The sequence below is a fragment of the Symphalangus syndactylus genome, chromosome 9 (assembly GCF_028878055.3).
Source record: "Symphalangus syndactylus isolate Jambi chromosome 9, NHGRI_mSymSyn1-v2.1_pri, whole genome shotgun sequence".
Lineage (NCBI taxonomy): Eukaryota > Metazoa > Chordata > Mammalia > Primates > Hylobatidae > Symphalangus > Symphalangus syndactylus.
In genome coordinates, this window is record NC_072431.2 from 8277485 (window position 1) to 8300293 (window position 22809).

Sequence of the window (22809 nt, forward strand, 5' to 3'; positions counted from 1 at the left end):
CTAGTAGAGTTAGTGAGGAGGAGGTTGATTATCGTATTAGTCAATTCTCACACTGCTATAAAGAACTACCTGAGACTGGGTAATTTATGAAGAAAAGAGGTTTAACTGACTCAGTTCTGCAAGCTGAACAGGAAGCATGACTGGGAAGCGTCAGGAAACTTAAATCATGGCAAAAGGCAAAGGGGAAGCAAGGACCTACTTCACATGGTGGCAGCAAAGAGAGAGAGAGTGAAGGGGTAAGTGTCACACACTTTTAAACTATCAGATCTCATGGGAACTCACTCACCATCACGAGAACAGCAAGGGGGAAATCCACCCCCATGATCCAATCACCTCCCACTAGGGCCCTCCCCTGACATGTGGGAATTATAATTCCACATGAGATTTAGGTGAGGACACAGAGCCATATATTTTTAATGCACAAATCTTTCAAGATAATGCTGTTTACTTCTGAAACTCAAATTAACTAAAAACATTTTAAATTTTATTTTTTACAATTATTTTACTCTTCTTACCATGAATTTTGTATAGTCATCCCAAAGTAGACTTGATCCAACTATACACCAAAATGTGCAGAATTGAACTAAAAGGCAATGACATCTATACCTGTATTAGCTCACAGGATATCTTAAAAGATTATTCCTCTTTTCTTTGTTCTTTTAAAATTCTATGTTTATGATGTATGTTAGAGTAAGGGGCTAAGAGAATAGAGTTGTGTTCACTTAGATGTCAGAAGGGGTGTGAGAATAGTTTCCTGCTAGGAAGAAGAACAAAGTAAGCAAAGGTATTTTGGAAACTGTGATGAGCCTAGCTTGTAGTATACTATCCATGTTAAACATAATTAACTGTAATAAAAATACTTTGCATTTGCATATATTTTATTTACTCATATTTTAATGGTGAAGTCACAGCAGTTTTGTGAGGTTTAAGTGAGCTTCATGAGCTTTAGCAGAAACCCAGATGCCATTTTTCATCTTCTATGATGGGCTATTTTTTGCAAGTTCCAAAGGTTAATGTAGCATATTGATTTATTAGAATAAGCCCATTCGTAAATTTAAAATTCCAAGTATTATCTATATTACTTATATATTAATATGTAGACATAAATACTTCTATTTTAATAGTTCTGTAATATTATAGCACAAGATTTAACTGGAGCATGCATTTCAGTTTATCAAAGATTCAAAATGTCTCAATATTTAACTGTGGAAAAACATATTCTTCAATACTTCAAAATATCTGGGCTTATTTTTTCATGGCATGACTGAATATCATTCTATGTTATACCCCATTATGTCCCATCACATTGCTTGATGTAGAAAAGAAAACCAGTAAATCTAGAGTGATTAAATAGATGGAGGATGAACAAAAGAGTTAATGATTCAATGAAAGAAAATTTCTGAAAATAATTTTTAAATGAGAAAAAAGTGAATACAGAGAGGGTAAAAGGATGGCTTAAGTTGAAAATAAATCATATATATTTTAGGAAGCTAGCTAGTGCCCTCTGAAAAAGATGTCTATGTTCTAATCCCTGGAACCTGTGGATATTAACTTATATGGCAACATAAGATATCATAGAGGAACTCTCCCGGTAGAGGACACAAAGATAAGTAAAGTCTTAAGAGGTGTGAAGGACAAAATAATAATAAGGATCTGCTTAGCAGGAAACCCATAAAGAAGTAAAAGACCAAATGCAGGAATAAAATTAAATGAAAAAAATAATAACAGAGATTGTTTTAAAAATTAGAAAGTAAAAAGGAAGACTGTATTAGTCCGTTTTGACACTCCTAATAAAGACACACTCGAGACTAAGAAATTTACAAAAGAAAGGGGTTTCATTGGACTTGCAGTTCCATAGCTGGGGAAGCCTCACAATCATGGTGGAAGGCAAGGAGGAGCAAGTTATGTCTTAGATGGATGGCAGCAGGCAAAGAGGGAGAGGGAGCTTGTGCAGGGGAACTCCTCTTTGTTAAAACCATCAGATCTCATGAGACTTACTCACTATCACGAAAAGAGCATGAGAAAGACTTGCCCCCATGATTCAGTTACCTCCCACCAGATCCCTCCCACAACACATGGGAATTCAAGATGAGATTTGGGTGGGGACATAGCCAAACCATACTGGCTAGACTTCTGAGTGATGTGCCTCATGGAGTGACAGCAACAATACGTTGGGGGGAAAATTTACATGCTCTGATAAATTTAAATGAATTTAAAAATATCAAGTACAAAAATGTTTAAAAAGTTATTTATAGAGATAAAGCAGATAATTTACACAGGATTTAGAATTATATAGACATTAAACTTTGTGCAACTTGACATGCAGAGAGATAATGGAGTTATGTCTTCAAAATATTAAAGAAAAAGTAATTGAAAAAGAATTTTGCATGCAAATAAATGTACAATTAATTGTGAGGACACAATAAAAATATTCCTATTCTAAAAGTTTATCTTACAAAGATAATTTTAAAAAGAATTCTTGTTTGGTGGAATTAAGCAAGAAAGAGATGAATCTGGGGGAAAAAAATGGAATATGAGAAAGAAGAAAGGTTGAGTAAAAACCTAATCAAGTCTGTTTTTTGTAAACAAGTAATGTTTAAAATATTTTATTCATATAATTCAGTGTTAAGACTTGAGTCGATGCCAATATGACATAAGGGGCAGGTCTTATGAGGATATAAGGGGAAGGACCTGGCATCCTTCCTATGACCTGTCGGTCATGGTAGGGAGTTGCTGACACTCAAAAATCAGTGTTTCACTGTACTGTCAGTTTTCCCTGGGCCTATGGTGTAAGTAAGGTGGCGGGAGGAACTTAGGGGTAAAAGAGAAAATTCTAGCTTTGGAATCCTTTTCTCTGGTCTTGGTATGACTAGCTCTTTCTTGTTCTACAAGTCTTAATATATGTCATCTCTCAGAGAGTGTCTTCAGAATGTTGTCAAACCCAGAAATTATGTAACTGTTGACTACATCCACGTCATAATGTATGTTCCATAGGAGCAAACATCAGTCCATTTATTGAATGAATATTTCAGGCCATTAATATTTCTCTTAACAAGCACTTATTCCTGCTTGTTAGCCTTTCATTTCCTGCCATATTGGCAACACAACTCCAGTGCAATATCAGTTCACAAGCAAATGCATTCATTCACTTAGAAGTACAGAAACCTTTGAAAAGGTCATTTTTTTTTTGCAGGCTCATTAATAGATTGTTTTGTGAGTAAACAAGCGAGAATATGCCAAGTTTCAATAATTATCATATAAATTGGCAGTATAGCTGTAAAATCAAGCAATAAAGTTATATCATATTGAGCTCATTGCCTACAATCTCCCCTCCAATATCTGTAGGAATTCCTCATATATAGAGCACTACTAATGAATACTTATTCAATGAGTGAAGCTATAGGAAGAGAAAGGAAATTTAGAAGTTTAGATCTCATACCTGAATTTTTATTCAGATTAAATTAAAACATCATTTATAGTTTTAAAGATTTTTGTCCACTTTTTGACTCAGTTTATCTGTGTTATAGCATATTGTTTGTTTTTTTTCTTTGTGCTAATTTTCTTTGATTTTTAATTTAAGCAACATTATCTACTTAACCATATATGTTAACCATGTCTTTAAAATACGTGCATTATACAACTCGTGTCTTCCTTAAAATCTTTTGAATATTGTGTTGTAGCTTTGCTAAAATCTTGGAAGTTATCTGGAAAATACTAATGGAGCCAGCCTTTCTACTACAAATAACCATAAAATTGGACAAACTACATGAGGTTACAATTTTAAGGAATAAAAACAGACAGTGCAAGACTGCATTTCCTGTGAGAGGGAAACCCATGACATGAGCCCCATGATTATTCTAGCTCTCCATTTGGGGGAATTTGCTATATATGAGCATAGCAAGGTGGATTCCAAGCAGAGCATAGATTTCTGGCTAAGCTAAAGAAACATATTAAACTCAAAGCAGCAAAAGCATCTATCTGTAGGACAAAATATTGTATAGTAAAAAAACTCTGTAGAAGAAGGGTCATAGGAGTTAGTGTGGATCCTTACCTAAGGATTAGACTCTACAAGGATGAGGTGATTTACCATTTTCTTCTCTATGGGATTTTTGCAAGTAGGAGATTGATAATAGAGTTCTAGCAATGCTAAAGGAAGCCAGAATTTCAGCTCATTGGGTAGATTATACCTCCTTAAATTCTAAACATCCTGATGAGACTCCAAAAGGATTAAGTCAGAGGAATAAAAACCATGTCAGAGTAAAGACTTATTCTAGTTACTCCTTAACAAAGACTAACACCAAGCTCTGCTAAAATTTAGAAGGAGGCAGAATTTAACAGTGAGTCCCACCAAGTTAGAAGAGCTTAGGAACATCCTTGGATTTCCAGATTTCATCACCTTTTACGTTAATTGTAAATGGCAAGCAAAGGTTCAAAGGGACAGCAGGTAATTGAACTGTCTACTGAACTAAAACTTGACACTCTTTACAGGGTGAAAGAGAGCGCAGTCCAGTTATTTATCATGTATTATTCATAATCTTCATTAAACAATAAAAAATTACCTGACATGAAAAGAAGATAGGAAAATGTTACTTTTGGTCCAGAATAATAGTAGTTTATTAAAAACTCACCTTCAGGTAGGCCAGATGTTGGATTTAGCGAAAAGCTTCAGGTAGCTATTATGAATATTTTCAAAGTATTATGGGAAAATATGTTCAAATAAGTAAAGAAAAATGCAGATTTCATTAGCAAATGAATAAGAAATTTTAGCATACAAAAAACCCTAAAAAAGAACTAGATGCAAATTGAACAAGTAAAACTGCACAATGATTGAAAGAAAAATTCTATGGGTGGGCTTAATAGTATATTGGAAAAGGCAAGAGGACTGGTAAAATTGAAAACAAATTGAAAGAGCTGATACAACCTGATGGATTAAAAAATAGAGGGATTGAAGAATAAAGAGAAGGGACCTAAGAACATGGTGCACAATATAAAATAGTTGAAAACAAGTACACTTGAAGTTCTAAAATAGAGTCAGAATGGGGCAGAAAAAATGGCTGAAATTTTCTACAAATTTATGAAGCAAACCCAGGGATCCAAGCATATCATGGTGCAAAAGCAAGAAAAATACAAGAAAACCACATGTAAGAATACCATAGTCCAATTGTGGAAAACTAATGATAAAGAGAAAATTTTCAAAGCAGCCAGAAAAAAAAAATGATATTCTGATGATATACCTGACCATTACTTTCTCATTAGAAACAATACAGCCTAGAAGAAAATGGGACATCTTTAAATCTTTAAATATCTCTTGAAAATACTGTCAATTTATATTTTGTGTCTAGTGAAAATATACTTTAAAAATTAGAGTCAAATATATATATTCTGCAAAAGAAAAGCTAGAGAATTGGTAGTTTGCAAAACTGCAGTACAAAAAAAAGCTAAATGGTGATCTTTATACTTAAGGGAAAGGCTATCAGTGAAAACCAGGATCTGTAAAAATAAATGAAGAGGATTAGATATAGTAAATAAGTGGGTAAAGAGAAAAGACTATATTTCTTTTATCTTTCAATTTCCCTAATAAACATCTATATAAATGGTGGTCAACAAATAGCAGCCTGAGGTGAGCAAACTGTTTTTGTAAAGAACGTTTAATTGGAACACACCTTTCCTGATTTGTTTATGTGTTGTCTGTAGCTGCTTTCACGCAACAACCACAGAGGTGAGTAGTTGCAACAATTACTATATGGCTCAAGCCAAGAATATTTACCGGCTCACCCTTTACAAATAAGTCTGCCAATCAATCTCCAGTTTGAAGAAAAAATGACATTGTAATTTAGGGTTCACAGCATATGTAGAGGTAAAACGTGCCAGTAGCACAAGCGATGGAATTTGAATTATACTGTTGTAAATTTATTACATTTGTGATGTGGGAAGTGAGAAGTAAATAGGGACCTCAGAGAAGCATGAAGTATGGAATGTCATATGTTAACTGGTACAATATTGACTCTAAGTAGAATCGGTAAGTGAATGTTGCATACTTTAAGCCATATAAAAATCCTTAAAAAGTTTTTTGAATTTAGTCAAAATACCCCAGGAAATGAGTAGCAGATGAATGAAATATTGAAGAGACAAAACAAAGAGCAAGATGGTAGACTTTAACTCAGTCACGTTAATAATTACATTAAATGTAAATGAATTTAATGTTCCAATTAGCTATCAGAAGTGGTAGAGCTGGATTGAGAAAAAAAAAATGCAAACTATCTACAAGATACACACTGTTTGCTACCAAAAATGCATTTCGAATACAAAGACACAAAAAGACTGAAAGGAAATGGGGGAATGCATAGCTTTCAAACAGCAGACATGAAAATGCTGGCATGGCTGTACTATTATCAGGAAAAGCAGACTTCAAGATAGAGTAATTACGAGAGTTAAAGAGGAACACAATAATACTACAGGAATTTATAGGGAAGACATAACGGTTCAAATTATGTGAACATCTATTAATAGAGCCTCAAAGTTCCTAAATAACAAATACTACCAGGAGCAAAACACTATTCCAGAATTATAGTTCAAGATTTTAATACCCATTTATTCGTGATTGATAGAATATGGAGATAAAAAATCACTAATGTTTTAGAAGATTTTAAGCATACTATTAAGTAAATTAAATTAATTTACCCGACAGAAATGAAAGCACATGTATACACAAAGCCATATGCACAATCTTTAATATCAGCTTCATTTGTGATAGCCTCAAACTAGAAACAATCCAAATATCCATCAACAGGTGAACAACTTGTGATCTATTCATGAAATGGAATTTTACTCAGTGTTAAGAATGGAAAGAACTACTGATACATGCAAGTGGATGGATTTCAAAACAATGTCGAGTGAAAAGAACCAAATCATATGATTTCATTTATATGAATTTCCTAAATCGGAAAAAGTAATCTTTAGTAATGAAAAGTGGATTTTTGTTTGCCTGGGTCAAGGGTGGAGGTGACGAATTACAAAGGGGCAGGAGGTAACTTTCTGCAGAGATGGGAATCTATGTCTTGATTATGGTGGTGATTACATAGCAATATATATTTTTCCAAACCCATCAATAATCACATTTAAAATGTATGAATTTTATTATATGTAAATTATATCTGAATACGGTACTATTGTGTTGTAAATGGATAAAACATCTGCTAGCTAAGGTAGGCTTGGGAATAGGAAGTGTTTCATAATGTGAATGGCATTCGTTCCATGTAATGTTATAATGTATATAACTTTTCTAATGCATATTGCAGTAACATATGCAAAGTAATTTAGCAAATTAATTTTTCCTCAAGAATGATTTGTTCCTTTTTCTCCTCCACTAACCTTCAAAATTCTTTTAGTTGGGGAAGCTAAAATGATTATTCTTCACAGTATTTCCCCTCTCCATATCAATGTTTCTCTCTTATATTTCTTGCATTAAGAGACAGCGACTGTTACATCAAAAATATAGAAAGACCCAATTTGTTGGTAGCAAAAGTCATATATAAACCTTAAATCCGAAAGATATCAATCAGGTTTGGAGTATTACCATTTTGTAAGCAGAGACGGTCACTGCTGTGTAAAATAATGGAAAGACAGAGATACCAGTCTCGAACAAGCTAGGGTGTAGGGTTGCAAAACTGTGTCTTACAGCTTGCTCACATTTCTTTTGAGTCTGCATGAGATCTAATTTGTAAATAATAAGAAACAGTCTAAAATTTCAAACAGTTTCCTCTGAGAGAAAAGAAACTTTCTAATATTTACTGACACCAGAGAAGAATCGAACAAAGAAAACTGAATGTAGAAAAGCACATCTATGTATATTAATATCCTATGTTTAGTACTGCTATTCTTAAGGGCCTATTTAGCTCGTAGCACATTTGGATTTCTCAGTAGAAATTGAATGGTAATAAAACCAGTCTGTGAAGGAATCACAGAACTTTTTAGTTCAGTGGAATCAAAGCCATCTCCCAAACCTCCCGGTGTCTGTTTAAGCACCGGGCCTCTGTCCTTCACCCTGAAGGAGTGATTAATGGATGAGAACAGTGCAGAGTGTGTTCCAAGGGCATGCCTGAAACCAGACTTAAAGTGGTCAGGAGAGAGATTCCACAGATGATAGCCCGCGGCCTGATCTGGCATCTTTTCTTAAGAGAGATTTTGTGACAGGGCTCTAAGTTGAGAAAGTCAATAGAGGTTTCCTTGTTACAAATTCTGTCAAGGATTCAGACCACAGGTTATAACCAAAGTCTTATAATTTCACATTACTTAAGTGAGCATGACTTAAGAAATCTCCTTCTCTTATCATTCTAATGACTGTGTCTATTTTAAAAGAATGTACGACAAAGACCATTACAAGGAGCCTCGAGATCCAACTGCAGGCAGATAGATAACTTCTTTGCGGTCAGATCCAGTCCAGTGATTCCTTGCAAGGTGATAAGAGCAGTTATTTGTGCTCTATTCTTTTTCTTGTTCTAGGATTCAAATTCAAGACTTTTAGTTATTCCTGGAGAGTCACAGTGATGCAGGTTCAATAACCAGTTTCCTTTATTCACATCTAAATCTACTTTGTTAACTCAAGTTATATGTTTTGCAGAAAATAAATGTTCCTAGAAGATAAACAGCGTACCTTCTGGGCTTCTCTCCAACTCACTTGAACACCTCTTGCTCCCTGCCCAAATGATATTCAGCACATTCACATTCAGCGATGGACCACCCACATGTGCAGCAGCAGCACTTGCCAAGAAGTTAATGTGGTCTATAAGTACACCATTGAACATTCAGTTCTTTCAGCCTGAGAGTCGCTGGATCATTTCATCCATCTGTTCCCCTCCGCGCACACACTCAACCAATGGTCCTTTAAACGAATACAAGGCTTTTAGATATTTTCGAACTATTAAGTTTAACTTTTTTTTTTTTTTTTTTTTGAGACAGAGTATCTCTCTGTCATCCAGGCTGGAGTGCAATGGCATGATCTTAGCTCACTGCAGCCTCCACCCCCCGAGGTTTGAGCGATTCTTCTGCTTCAGCCTCCTGAGTAGCTGGGATTACAGGCGCCCACCATCGTGCCTGGCCAGTTTTTGTGTTTTTGTAGAGACCAGGTTTCACCATGTTGGCCAGGCTGGTCTTGAATTCCTGACCTCAAACGATCCACCCTCCTCAGCCTCCCAATGTGCTGGGATTACAGGCGTGAGCCACCGCGCCCGGCCGGAACTATTAAGTTTTAAGGAAATAGGTAGCTTTAGTCAAGACTAAATACATTTATTTGCAGCTTATGGTATATTTATTATTCCTGAGTTAAATATTTAACAAAGTACTTGTTTTTATTCTAGAGATTTAGTCAATCCTTATCTTTGTAAATTCCTGAGTCGACAATACTTCAAATAATGATATAACATAGCAAATATGGTTGAGTCCTAGGGATAAACTTGTAGTTTAGGTTTCCGTACTCACAGAGGCAAAGTGGAGACCCTTTTGCAATAAGTCCCCCACCCTATCAGAAAGTCCACTAGCCTATACAATAACTGTAAATTAGGAGGAGAGAAAAGCTCCTTTCTTGAAGTAGATGTAGTTTTTACCAGGGCAAGCGTGGTAGCAAGAGTAATACAGCCTGGATTTCAGCCTCAGTCATGCTTTCAGCCAGGCATGCACTTGGTTGTGAGCAACCATACCCAAAGGTATTGGAAATTAGTGTAAAATGGACTTTGGACAGCCTGAGTTCAAAATGTAGCTTCGTGACTTGATGGTTGCTTACTACAGCACAAGTGGCTTAAGATCTCTAATCTTCACTTTAGTCTTGTGAAAGGACACAATGATAAGGATATTGCCATCTTGCATGAGACTGTGAATATTAAAAAACGTGTGTCTGCAAGTTGATTAGCATGGTGCCTGACAAATACAGCAACTAACAACAAAAGTGCCTTAAAACATCTTGTTCTGTCTGGGAGAGATTAAACACCAATTCTTCCTTAGGCCTGGAAATAATTGTTTTATCCAATATTAAGCTCCCAAGTCCCTTGAACCTGGGAGGCAGAGGTTGCAATGAGCCGAGATCACGCCACTGCACTCCAGCCTGGGTGACAGAGCGAGACTCTGTCTTTAAAAAAAAAAACAAAAAAAAAAAAACAACTTTATTGCGCTGGATGCAGTGGCTCACGCCTGTAAATAATGCTTTAGAAACTGCTATTTTTAGTATTTTCTATGAACAGTGTTCTGTGGTAGAACACTGGAAGCAGGTTTATAAGGTCATGAATAGAAAGATCTCAGTGGAAAGCATTTCATGGGAACCTTGTTAAAAACTTTTTAAGTGACATATAATAATTTTACGTATTTATGGGGTCCAAAGCAATGTTTCGATACATACAATATGTAGTGATCAAATCATAGTAATTAGCATATCTACTATCTCAAACATTTATTATTTCATTGTGTTGGAAACATTCAATATCCCATCTACCAGCTATTAGAAAATATATAATATATTGTAAACTATAGTCATCCTACGGTGCTATAGAACACTACAATTTATCCCTCCTATCTGTAATTTTGTATTCTCTCAAAAATCTCGCCCTATTCTCTCCTTCTCAACTACCCCTCCTGGGCTCTAGTAACCTCTGTTCTACCCTCTACATTTATGAGATCAACCTTTTTAGCTTCCATAAATGCATGAGATCGTGAAATGTTCAACTTCCTGCTCCTTGCTTATTTCGCTTAACATAATGCCCTCCAGGCTCATCCGTTTTGTTGCAAATGACAGAATTTCATACTTTCTTATGGCCAAATAGTATTCCATTGTATATATACTACATTTTATCTTCCAGTCCATCCCTTAATGGATACTAAAGTTGATTTCATATTCTGACTATTGTGAATAGTACTACAATAAATATGCAAGTGTAAATATCTCTGTACTGTACTGATTTCCTTCCCTTTGGATAAATATCAGTAGAGGGATTGTTGAATCATATGGTACTTTCATTTGTAGTTTTTTGAGGAACCTCCATACTGTTCTCCGCAGTGGCTGTACTAATTTACATTCCCACCAACAATGTTTGAATTCCCCTTTCTTGCCATCTTCACCAGCATTTGTCATATTTTGGCTTTTTCATAATAGCTGTTCTAATTGGGGTAGGATGTTGTCTCTTTTTTTTTTTTTTTTTTTTGTGATGGAATTTGGCTCTTGTTGCCCAAGCTGGAGTACAATGGCATGATTTTGGCTCACTGCAACCTCCACCTCTAGGGTTTAGGCGATTTTTCTGCCTCAGCCCTCCCGAGTAGCTGGGATTACAGGCTCCCGCCACCACACCCAGCTAATTTTTGTTTTTTTAGTAGAGAAGGGGTTTCACCATGTTGGTCAGGCTGGTCTCCAACTCCTGACCTCAGGTGATCCACCCGTCTCTGCCTCCCAAAGTGCTGGGATTACAGGCGTGAGCCACCATGCCCAGCCAGATGATATCTTACTGTGGTTCTGATTTGCACTTCCCTGATGATTAGTGATGTTGAGCATTTTTTCAAATATTTTTTGGCCATTTATATGTCTTCTTTTGATAAATGTCTATTCAGATCGTTAGCCCATTAAAAAACTTAGATTGTTTATTTTTTGTGCTGGAGATGTCTGAGATCATTGTATTTTCTGGATGGTAATTCCCTGTAATATGAATAGTTTGCAAATATTTTCTGCCATTCTGCATTGTCTTTTCAGTCTCTTGATTGCTTCTTTTGATGTTCAAAAGCTTTTTGGTTTAATGCAATCCCATTTGTTTATTATTGCTTTTGTTGCTTGTGTTTTTGAAGTCTTATTCATAAAATCTTTTCTCAGCCCAGTGTTCTGAAGCATTTCCCTTGTGTTTTCTTCTAGTAGTTTTACAATTCCAGATCTTACATTTAAGTCTTTAATCTGTTTGGAATTAATTTTTATATAGAGTAAGAGATGTCTAGTTTCATTCTTCTGCATATGGATATCTAGTTTTCCTAGCATCATTATTGAACAGACTGTCCTTTCCCAAAGGAATGTTCTTGGCACCTTTGTCAAAAATCAGTTGGCTGTAGAAATGTCAGTTAATTTCAGGGTTCTGTATTCTATTCCATTCGTCTATGTGCCAGCACCATACTGTTTTGGTTATTATAGCTTTGTAGTGTATTTTGAAGTTGGTAGTATAACGCCTTCAACTTTGTTTCTCTTGCTCAAGATTGTTTTGACTGTTTAGAATCTTCTGTGGTTCCATGCAAATTTTAGGATTTTTTTTCTATTTCTGTGAAGAATGTCATTGGTACTTTGATTAGTAATTGACAGCAATTGCATTGAATCTATATATTGCTTTTTTGTGTGGTCATTGTAACAGTATTCTTCTAGACCATTAACATGGGATGTCTTTCTACTTTTTGGTGTCTTCCTCAATTTTTTTTAACCAGTATTTTATAGTTTTCCTTATAAAGATCTTTTACTTCCTTTGTTAAATTTGTTTCAGGTATTTGTGTGTGGGGTGGGGGCGGGGGGAGCGGTGTGCCTGTTGTAAATGGCATTGTTTGCTTTATTTCTTTTTCAGACTCTTCACTCCAGGCGTATGTAAATGCTACTGATTTGTGTATGCTGCTATTGTGTCCTGCAACTTTATTAAATTTATTTATCAGTTCTAAGAGTTTTTTTGGTAGAGTCTTTAGGTTTTTCTGCATATAAAAGTATGCCATCAGCAAACAGGGACAATTTCACCTCTTTTCCAATTTTGATGCCTTTTATTTTTTTCTCTTGCCTAATTGCTCTGGCTAGGACATCTAGTACTGCATTGAATAAGAGTGGTAAGAGTGGGCATCCTTGTCTCAGTTCTTTGAAAAAAACATGTTCCGCTTTTCTTCATTCAGTATGATGTTAGCTGTGGGTTTGTCCTATAGAGACATTATTGTGTTGAGGTTCCTTGTGTTGTGGGCCTTCTACACCTAATTTATTGAGAGCTTTTGTTTTTTTACATGAAGGAATGTTCGATTTTATCAAATGCTTCTTCTGTGTCTATTGAGATGATCATATGGTTTTTGTCCTTTATCCTCTTGATGTGATATATGAGAAGCTATCCATACCACAGTATAGGAAAGGAAAAGTCCTTCAGTATCTGATATTACAGAGATGAACAAAAATAAATTAAATTTCTAATATATTATAAGTGAGATTTTTCCCTTGTTTGGATATATACTCTATTTCAAATTTTGTATGTTGGTATTTTTTCACATATTATTTTACTTACACAATTCAAATTCATATAACATCTCCCTACATGTACCAATATACATGGACCTCCATTCCCATAAATAAAGATATTTTGTTTAATAATGGGAGGTGAAAAATAGCAGTTCCTCATGGGAGAAGAGAAGGCCCAGCAGAAGAGCAAAGATGATGTAAGGGAAAGGTGTATATCTGTTCTCTGATTGTCCCTTTGCTTCTGGTTTGCCCCTATCTTATGGGCTGGTGTCAGAAGTTGACAGAACTTTTCAAGAACGAAATTATAGACATGAACAGGAGCTCAAGTGATTGACTGGCAGGAACAAGTTATGACTTTTAACCATAGGCACCTTTGTCTTTGTGGTCCACTTCATTAAAAAATTAAGTAATACATCAAAATTTAAAATTATATATTTATGACTGCATTTATATAAGTAGGATCTATAATCCCAATTTTTATTGTTGTTGTTTATTTAGTATTATTATGTTCATTTTTCTTCCAATTTTAAAATGAATTAAATTTAAAACATTTCCTTGGACCTCTGAATTATCATAGGTCCTAGGTGCTGTGACTCCTGTGCCTAATGAATAAATCAGTTCTGTCAAGTAAAATGGAAGTGTCACAACTTCCTCCAACTCTCCATGTCAACCCAAACACTTTCTGCCAAGCCAATCCCCGCATTCCACTCTCAAGGAAGTGTTGGAAGCCTCTGGAGATAGAATACCTGGTAGTGGTGGCGATGGTGAAGGTGAAGGCAGTGGTTAGCTTTGTCTAGCTAGCTTTGTGGGCATTTACTGTGGACTGGTGGAAGATGGAGCAAGAAAGGAAGGGCAGGAAAACCTGATGTTAAGTGGCGTTCTGATTACATGTGAGAAATCTCTTGGGGATTCCCAGAAAGAGCCAGGAAAAGGTTTTGGAGATTGTAAGAATGTGGGTTCTACTAAATAACCAGAGTTTTGGGTTATTTTACATATTGGCTTATAAATGCTTTTGTATATCTTGTGTATTTAAGAGGAGTACAGATAACATTTATGTTTCTTTTATGGCTCACATGCAAATAAGCAATTGAGTTTCTATGTGGTTAACTAGATACTTTAGGGATTGAGTCTTCAGCAGAGAATCAAGTAGTATTTCCTAGGTGCGGGATATGTAGGGTGAGCTGGATTGGTAAGAGAACTAAAGTGTGCTCACGGTGCCTATAACGTGGGAGATTTGTAACAAAAGTGCACTCACTACAAAATGGGCAATTTGTGCTGATCTCAGGAATTGGGCATAATGTACATTATTCATTTTCTGCTTCCGTCTCATTAAATAACTTCCGTGGAATTTCTTCTGCTCTCCTGATAATATCTGTGCTCTCTATGCCACCAATTCACTTACTCTACAGTTGGTTCAGTAAAGCATATGGTTGTGAAATGTGAAGTAAGTGGCATAACTCTTTTTGTAATAAAATTCTGACACTATCCACCTGGAGATCAAGTGGCATAACTCTTGAAGCAGTAGTTGCAGAGCATTATGTACAAGCAAAAGAGAATCACAAAATTGACGCAGAGCCATAACTGTGACAGAAGCCAAATGCAGCATGTCACAGCTGTTTTGACCTTGTGCTTTCCTCACCCACTGACAAAAAAGTAGTAGTGACAATTGACATACACCGTGTATTAATGAAATGATTTTTTTAATATAAAATTAAGCAAAAGTAGGTTTGTGTTCTTTCTGCGTTCTTACAGCATTTGCTGTAATATTTCCATAAGGAGGGATTTCTGATCGTGTCATTTTACCGTAACATTCCTAATATAATATACCTTAAGGAAGGTAGACTCAGAACCTCTCAGTTTGAATGCCAGCTTTCTTTGTATGTTTAGGTGAATTATGCAACTTCTCTTCCTTCTGATAAAATATCCATTTGGATCTTTTTGAGGTAAGATCTGCAGACCAGACAAGGACAGTAGTATGTGTCAGTTCAGTAATTATGACAGTCTTATTAACTTTGAAGATTTGCAATTCAAGCCAAGAAATATGCCTCTGTGTATTTGACCTCCCTCAGCTCCGTGAAGACTGAACTAAGTTAATATTTGTGAAAGTTCTTTGTGAGCTGTAAATTCCTATATAAAATTGAGATACCATTTTTATTTATCAAGGTTTTTCTTGCTCCGTAAGTCCATGTTTTTAGTTGTAAATTATAAAAGAATAATTTATAAACAGCAGTGCAGGACCATAATTCTGGTATGTGTCTTAAATGCTTGCTAGAGTAGTGGTGAATGAAGGCCCCTTGGAAATCTTTATAATAGACAAACAAGACGATAGAGAATTTGAAGATTCCAAGTATAACATAAATGAAAATATAATTTTTATTTCCCAACATTTTTTAAGTCCTAGGCAATTTCCTAATTTCCTACTTGCATGCCAAGTGTAAACATTATGGTTTCATCAAATTTAAATAACCTTTTTGAATTTTTGGACAAGATTCTTAACTAAACTTATTTTCAGAAAAAATTGACGTGTATTACTCATATTTTTCATCATTTTTTTGCAAAGTGTATCTAGGATTTCAGAATCAAGGAGTTATTCATTTAAGTTGAAACAGTATTTATCTGTTAAATGCATGAATTTATTTTATATTGCCCAAGAAAAGTATATATATATATATGTATGTATATTTGTTGCATAAACCAGTAGAACTTTGTATAGTTCTGTAGGAGAATGTCAAAAAGAAGCCATGGGTGACACAATTGTGTTGAAATAATGCCTCATTAAAGTTTCAAGAAAATAAATGCAAACTCGTTTAAAATTGTCTAGTTAATTTTAAAATTCCCTCAAATTCCTGTATATGTTAACAATAATCAAATTAACTTACGGAAATCTTCCTGAAGAATGTTATTTGATTAGATTTTCTTTTGCTGTTGGGGTGGCAAGGGAAGTGTAGTGGGAGATTAACATTTATTAAACACTTATATTTTGCCCAATGTTCTGATAGGTATTTTATATAGACTAATCATATAATTTTAAAAATAATAATTTGTGTATTAAGATCCTTTTGGATCTTCAGATATGTCTTTTTATTCTAGCCCAATTCATAAAGTACTTGTCATTTTGAGAACCAAAAAAAAATTTTTAAAGACTTCTTGGTAGTTATGAAATCAATCTATTGCTATTATTATTTTGCTGATTAACTATGTTTATTAATTAATTTGTGAGTAAAGTCTTGATTTTCTATGACAGAGCTCTACTCAAATGACATGAACTCTTCTGGAACGTGTCTTAAACTGGGGGAGAAATTGTACAATGGGAAATATATCAGGTTAGCATTCAACTGACGTGGAGTATGTGTGGAGTGAACATTCGATGGTTTGGTAGAACAGACATGATTTTATAAGGATGGAGTAATTACTAAACCATGTTACTTCTGAAAACCCAAGTAGGTTGCCTACCTATTTCAGTCTGAGTGACTTGTTTCCTAATAACTAGTGGCAGGATTCTTGGTGAATTATACAGTCTTGGGATCTGATCATCATTTTTCTAGTTTCTAATTCTTTTTTTTTTTTTTTTTCTTTTTTTTTTTGAGATGGAGTCTCACTGTATCGCCCAGGCTGGAGTGCAATGGCGCAATCTCGGCTCACTGCAAGCTCCGCCTCCTGGGTTCACGCCATTCTCCTGCCTCAGCCTCTCCGAGTAGCTGGGACTACAGGCGCCCGCCACCACGCCCGGCTAATTTTTTGTATTTTTAGTAGAGACGGGGTTTCACTGTGGTCTCGATCTCCTGACCTTGTGATCCGCCCGCCTCGGCCTCCCAAAGTGCTGGGATTACAAGCGTGAGCCACCGCGCCCGGCCTCATTTTTTTTATTAGGAAAAGAAAATTGAAGTTGCCATAATTTTAATTACTTCATAGCTATCGTTCTTTATGCTAATACATATTAATAAAGGAAATGAACTGTATATCATGGGAATCCTGCTATATGGCATTTTCTTTAAATGAGTCTCTGAAGATTGGAGTATTGTAATAAACATAAAGCTTAAATAATTGGAATTTGTCAAATTATGGGTTATGTACACACACATTATTATTCCATTTTGCTCTATATTACTTATTGTTATTCCATCGATATTTTTTGATATTCTATGGATTACTCCAGTCATTTTTATTTACTTAAATAAAAATTTAATGAAAAATTTAAAAATGTTTTTATTCATATGACTACAATTGATTACATTTCTCAATTATACTAACAAAAATAGGCTGGGCACGGTGGCTCATGCCTGTAATCTCAACCCTTTGGGAGGCTGAGGCTGGTGGATCACCTGAGGTCAGGAGTTTGAGACCAACCTGGCCAACATGGCGAATTCCCGTCTCTACTAAAAATACAAAAATTAGCTGAGTGTAGTGGCTCGTGCCTCTAGTCCCTGCTACTCAGGAGGCTGAGGCAGGAGAATCACTGAAACCCAGGAGGCAGAGGTTGCAGTGAGTTGAGATGGCACCACTTTACTCCAGCCTGGGTGACAGAGGTAGACTCCATCTCAAAAAAAAGAAGCAAAAATAAAGAAATTGGAATGAAACACATTTTTTTCTTAATTGTAACTGAAAATTATAAAAGAAATTGACCTCCAAAGTTCTACTGAAAAATGTGGTACATATTTGAGTGCTTTATTCAGGGGAGATATTTTCCCTGATAATATTAACAAATTTAAAAATATTCTTTCAATTGACAAAATTTAAATCAACGTATTTCTGATGACAACTCTGTAGTAAGTACCTGAATTACTCCTTCTTTTCCTACCAGCTGCAAATGACTATCTCAATAAAAATATTTTGATTTTTTTTTTTGTTTTTGAGACGTAGTCTGTCTCTGTCACTCATGCTGGAGTATAGTGACGCAATCTCGGCTCACTGTAACCACTTCCTCCCTGGTTCAAGCGATTCTTCTGCCTCAGCCTGCTGAGGAGCTGGGATTACAGGCGCGTGCCACCATGCCCTGCTAATTTTTGTATTTTTAGTAGAAACGATGTTTCATCATGTTAGTCAGGCTGGTCTTGAACTCTTGACCTCGTGATCCGCCCACCTCGGCCTCCCAAAGCTTTGGGATTACAGGCCTGAGGCACCGCACCTGGCCCAGATTTTGAGATTTTTAAAAAGAGTTTTATTTTAAGTACAATTGATTTCCTTTTAGATCCTCAACCGATAGGACAATATATGAAGAAGAGATGTTTGCCATCTGGAGCTTATAATTTGTTTAAAAAACAGGAAGATAAATTAAGACAATTAACTATTGAAAGGGTGATAAAATATAATGTGGTCATTTCATGGAGGTATTGTTGTTAGTAACAGCAGTCGCTTTATCAAAATGAAGGTAGTTATAAGGATAGGGATTTTATGAATAATCCTAAGGAAAGAAAAGATTTGCCAGTGTGATTAACTCTTTCTCATTTCAAATACATGTTATAAATAGAATCTTCTTAGTCATTATTTCTCATTAAACAGATCTTATATAAGATTATTTAAGCAAGGAAAATAAGCACTTATTTTAGCTGAAGTTTTCTTCTAAGGGTTTTTAAGTTTGTGATTTTTAAAAAGTCCATTAAATATTCTAAATATTACTGTTTTTATTTACCAAAGTTTGTTTTTTTACTGATGTTGGTATATGAGAGAATAATGCATAGAATACCAAAAAGGATATGAGAGTAATTTGACTTTAAAAAAAAAATACGCTGATGACATCTTAAATCTCTTTTAATTTGTTCTAGAGAAGTTTTTAAAAGTATTGCTTGTACTGCATCTACAAAGTGCAATTGGGACTAAGTTTTAATTATCTATCTGTGTGAGACAAATTCTGTTAAACTTTATTGAAGCCTTTTGCCAACATTTGGGTATTACATGTTAGAAATATTGAACTTCTCAATCTCTTCAGTTTTTTTTTTCTTCTTTGGGTGTTGCATACTCATGAAATAAATAGTTTTCAGTTGTAAATGAATACTTAGAATTGGAATGACATGGTCAATTCTGAAAATAATAAAAATAGGAGCACAAATAACCTGTCAACTCATTGCATGATTAGGTGAATTTTGCATTTGTCACCCTCTCAAATTATATAATCATGGGCCGGGCGTGGTGGTTCATGCTTGTAATCCCAACACTTTGGGAGGCTGAGGAAGGCAGATCACCTGAGGTCAGGAGTTCAAGACCAGCCTGACCAACATGGCAAAATCCTGTCTCTATTAAAAATACAAAAATTAGATGGATGTGTCATCCCAGCTACTCGGGAGGCCGAAGTAGGAGAATCACTTGAATCCAGAAGGTGGATGTTGCAGTGAGCCAAGATCGCGCCATTTGCACTCCGGCCTGGGAGACAGAATGAGAGTCCATCTCAAAAAAAAAAATAAATAAAAAAAAAAAAATATATATATATATACACACGTATATATATATACACATATATATATACACGTATATATATACATATATACACGTATATATACACATACATATATATATACACACATACATATATATACATATATACACATCCACACATATATGTATATATACTTGATATATATACATTTGCCCTACCAATTAAACTCTATTGTCAAAACTAGATCACATAAATCATAGGTCTTTCATAACCTTCACCTTGAGGAATAATTAGCAAAGTTTCCAAGCAAGTAATTCCATAGACCCAGTATTCATAATTAGGAGGTACCAAATCTATCAGATGTAACTTCCTAATATTCATTTTCCCTCTTTAGGGGTTTGATGTAACATAAATGTTAAATATACATCATTCAAATTAGCATAGGGAATCTACCAGGGAATCTAGGCTTGGAGTCTTTCAATTTTTATACTTTGCTAGTTAGAGATTCTATGTGGCTAACTTTCACTCTTCACCAAAGCTGTGGTTCATACATACATAAATGGCATATTTGTTTAAAATAACAATTCGGCAGACAGGTCAAGCCTAAGAAAGACACTTTTTAGATGTAAACTTAGCATATTCTGAACTCTCAGATAAGAACCTAGTAACAATACATTGCAAACTGTAACATCCTGAAATAATTTAGAACAGAGTTTAGCAATCATGGGTCATAGATGTGACCCCAGAGCGAAATTCAGCTGGCCAACTGTGTGTATATGGCCCATGAGCTAAGAATGATTTTTACATTTTAAAGGTGTGGTTGCTTTGTATTGTTCAGTACCCGATACTGGCCTCAACTATATTATGTCTAAATCTGGGAAAGGGCCTCAACAAGAAATAAAAATGATTTTATAGAAAACATTTTTGGGACTTTTTATGTATTGGGATAAAATTATGATATGTTTTCATAATTAAATGCTAAGTACTGTGGTGTAAATAATTATCATAGAATAAAGAGTTACTAAAGGAAGGAAGGATAGGCGTGATTTTGGTATTAAAAGATAGATAACAATTGAAAAGCAGAGAGGGACTGCAGGAGGAAAGTAGTTTATGGGATCAAGGTGTGTGAAGATGAAACTGGGGCTTTAGAAGCATTCAGTTATTGGCATGCTGAGTCACTAGAAAGTGAATAGGAGAAGTGAAATCATGTGGAAAGTTCACTGATTGATTTATTCAATAAATACTGAGTTACAAAGCTTTTGTTGGTGTGGAGTGATAAGAGTGAGGTTCAATGTTATTAGAATAAACTCTAATAGTTACAAAGAAGAGGCAATCTAAAAGATGAATCTGTAAATGCAAGAGAAGAATCAGAAAAAGATGAGTGGGCAAGACTTCCTTTTATAAGTGAATTTAGCCATAAATTCCATAAAGCTTGTTCCCAGTTTCTCTTGGTATATGTTCATCATAAAAATGCTTTAGACATATTATTATGAATTTGTCAGTTCATAAATTCATATATTGGCTGAACGTATTGTTTTTGTGACTGAATTTTTTTTAAATAATGCTCAAATTGATATTCGTAAACAAGTTTTCCAGATTAATAATAGGAATACTAACTTGATACGGAATGTTTTAAATAAAATCATTTCTGGGAAATGAGACCTTTATTTTTTCAGCAGATTTATTTTGAAGAGGCATAACCTACAAGAGAAATCATAATATTGTAACCAAAGCAATTGTACCTTATGCCTGAGCAGATTTAAAGGCTTTCTATAAAGAGCCCAGTGATTTGTAAAGACTGACAATGTAATCAATAGTTTTGTTATTTAACTAATCAGTAAACCTGCTTTCCAGGGCTATAAATTCTTAGGAAGCTCTTGAGTGCTGAAGTGTGGTCACAGGGTAGTCTGCCTTAATGTGATGTGTACAGCTCTGCCTCCAGCAGAAGAAAATGAATTCAAGTAAGGGATGAATACACCAGCTATATTGCAATTTATAAATAATGTCATGATAATGACTGGCCATTGAAAAATATATTCGCTGTTACTAAAATGGGAAGACACAGTTTTGATAAACACTTGTGTGTCTCAAGTACAAAGGCACTTGACCTAAATAATTTAGCTGGATTATAAATTGTTACACACATTTTGCGTTCATTTTAAAAATGAACCTTTAACTGAGAGATGGTGTCATTGACTTCACAGTTGTATTAATTAGTTGTTATGTTTTTATTTCCTGCATACATATTGACAAGTTATCACTGTTGGACAAACTATTAATGACATTGAGTTTTATTGCTGCTATGACATTCATCTTAATTCCAAGATATTGTTTTAAAATCAGATACAATTGTTTATTTTGTTAAATACTGCTTGCATGTTTAACATTTTTAAATTCCCTCTTCATATTAATTTAGTATCTTTCAAGCCAATGAAATAGGTAGAACCCATCAGATTAGTAATAATTCCTGTATTACTTACTTTTAATATAAGACATAATATTAAATACCCTACAAATAAATGCCAAATATAGATAACAGCGATGAGTATATTTCTATTTTTTTAAATTTTCTTTTGACTTGACAGAATTAAATCTTATTTTCCTCAAAGTATTCTTTATGGTCTTAATTTCATGACACATACTTTTATATGGCTTTGAATCTAAAACAGTAGGCCTTCAAAAGGACAGAATCTCAAGAAATAATGAAATTTTTCACTCCTTTTCCAGGATGAGATACTCACAGTCATTTTCCCTCTCAGTTAGAGACGCTAGTGACCATTCCCTCTCTCAAGACTGAAAATTTAGGAGTCTACGCTGAGGATCCAGTCAGAAGACGCATGTTGATTAGCAGTATGCGCAATCACTTTTGAATTCGTCAGCTTTTCTTCTTTTCTCAAATCATATATCTTTTTTTTATATAGGCAGTATTTTTTTTTTACTACTTTCCTGCCTCAGATTTCTCACTCATTCAATCCATTAGCTTCCTTCCCAGCAGTTATTGTTGTAAAACATAAAATAAATTTATATCATTTCCCTGATTAAACATTTAGAAAAATGCCTGTTTCTGTAGCAACATTTTTTCTCTCTTCTTTTCTAATTAATATTACTCAAGATTCATTAATTTGAAGAGAATGTAATTTTGGTTCCAATAATTGCATGTTCTGTGTTTTGCCCTATGAAGGAATGACAGAGAGCTGTATATATTTTTATTGTATATTTTACCTAA

The 22809-nt window shown here is 34.8% G+C and overlaps 1 protein-coding gene across 2 annotated transcripts in view; it reads left to right on the forward strand.

Moving 5' to 3' along the window:
• The window catches only part of MDGA2 (MAM domain containing glycosylphosphatidylinositol anchor 2), an 837606-nt gene that overhangs the window by 720595 nt on the left and 94202 nt on the right, over positions 1 to 22809 (forward strand). The window lies entirely within an intron of this gene.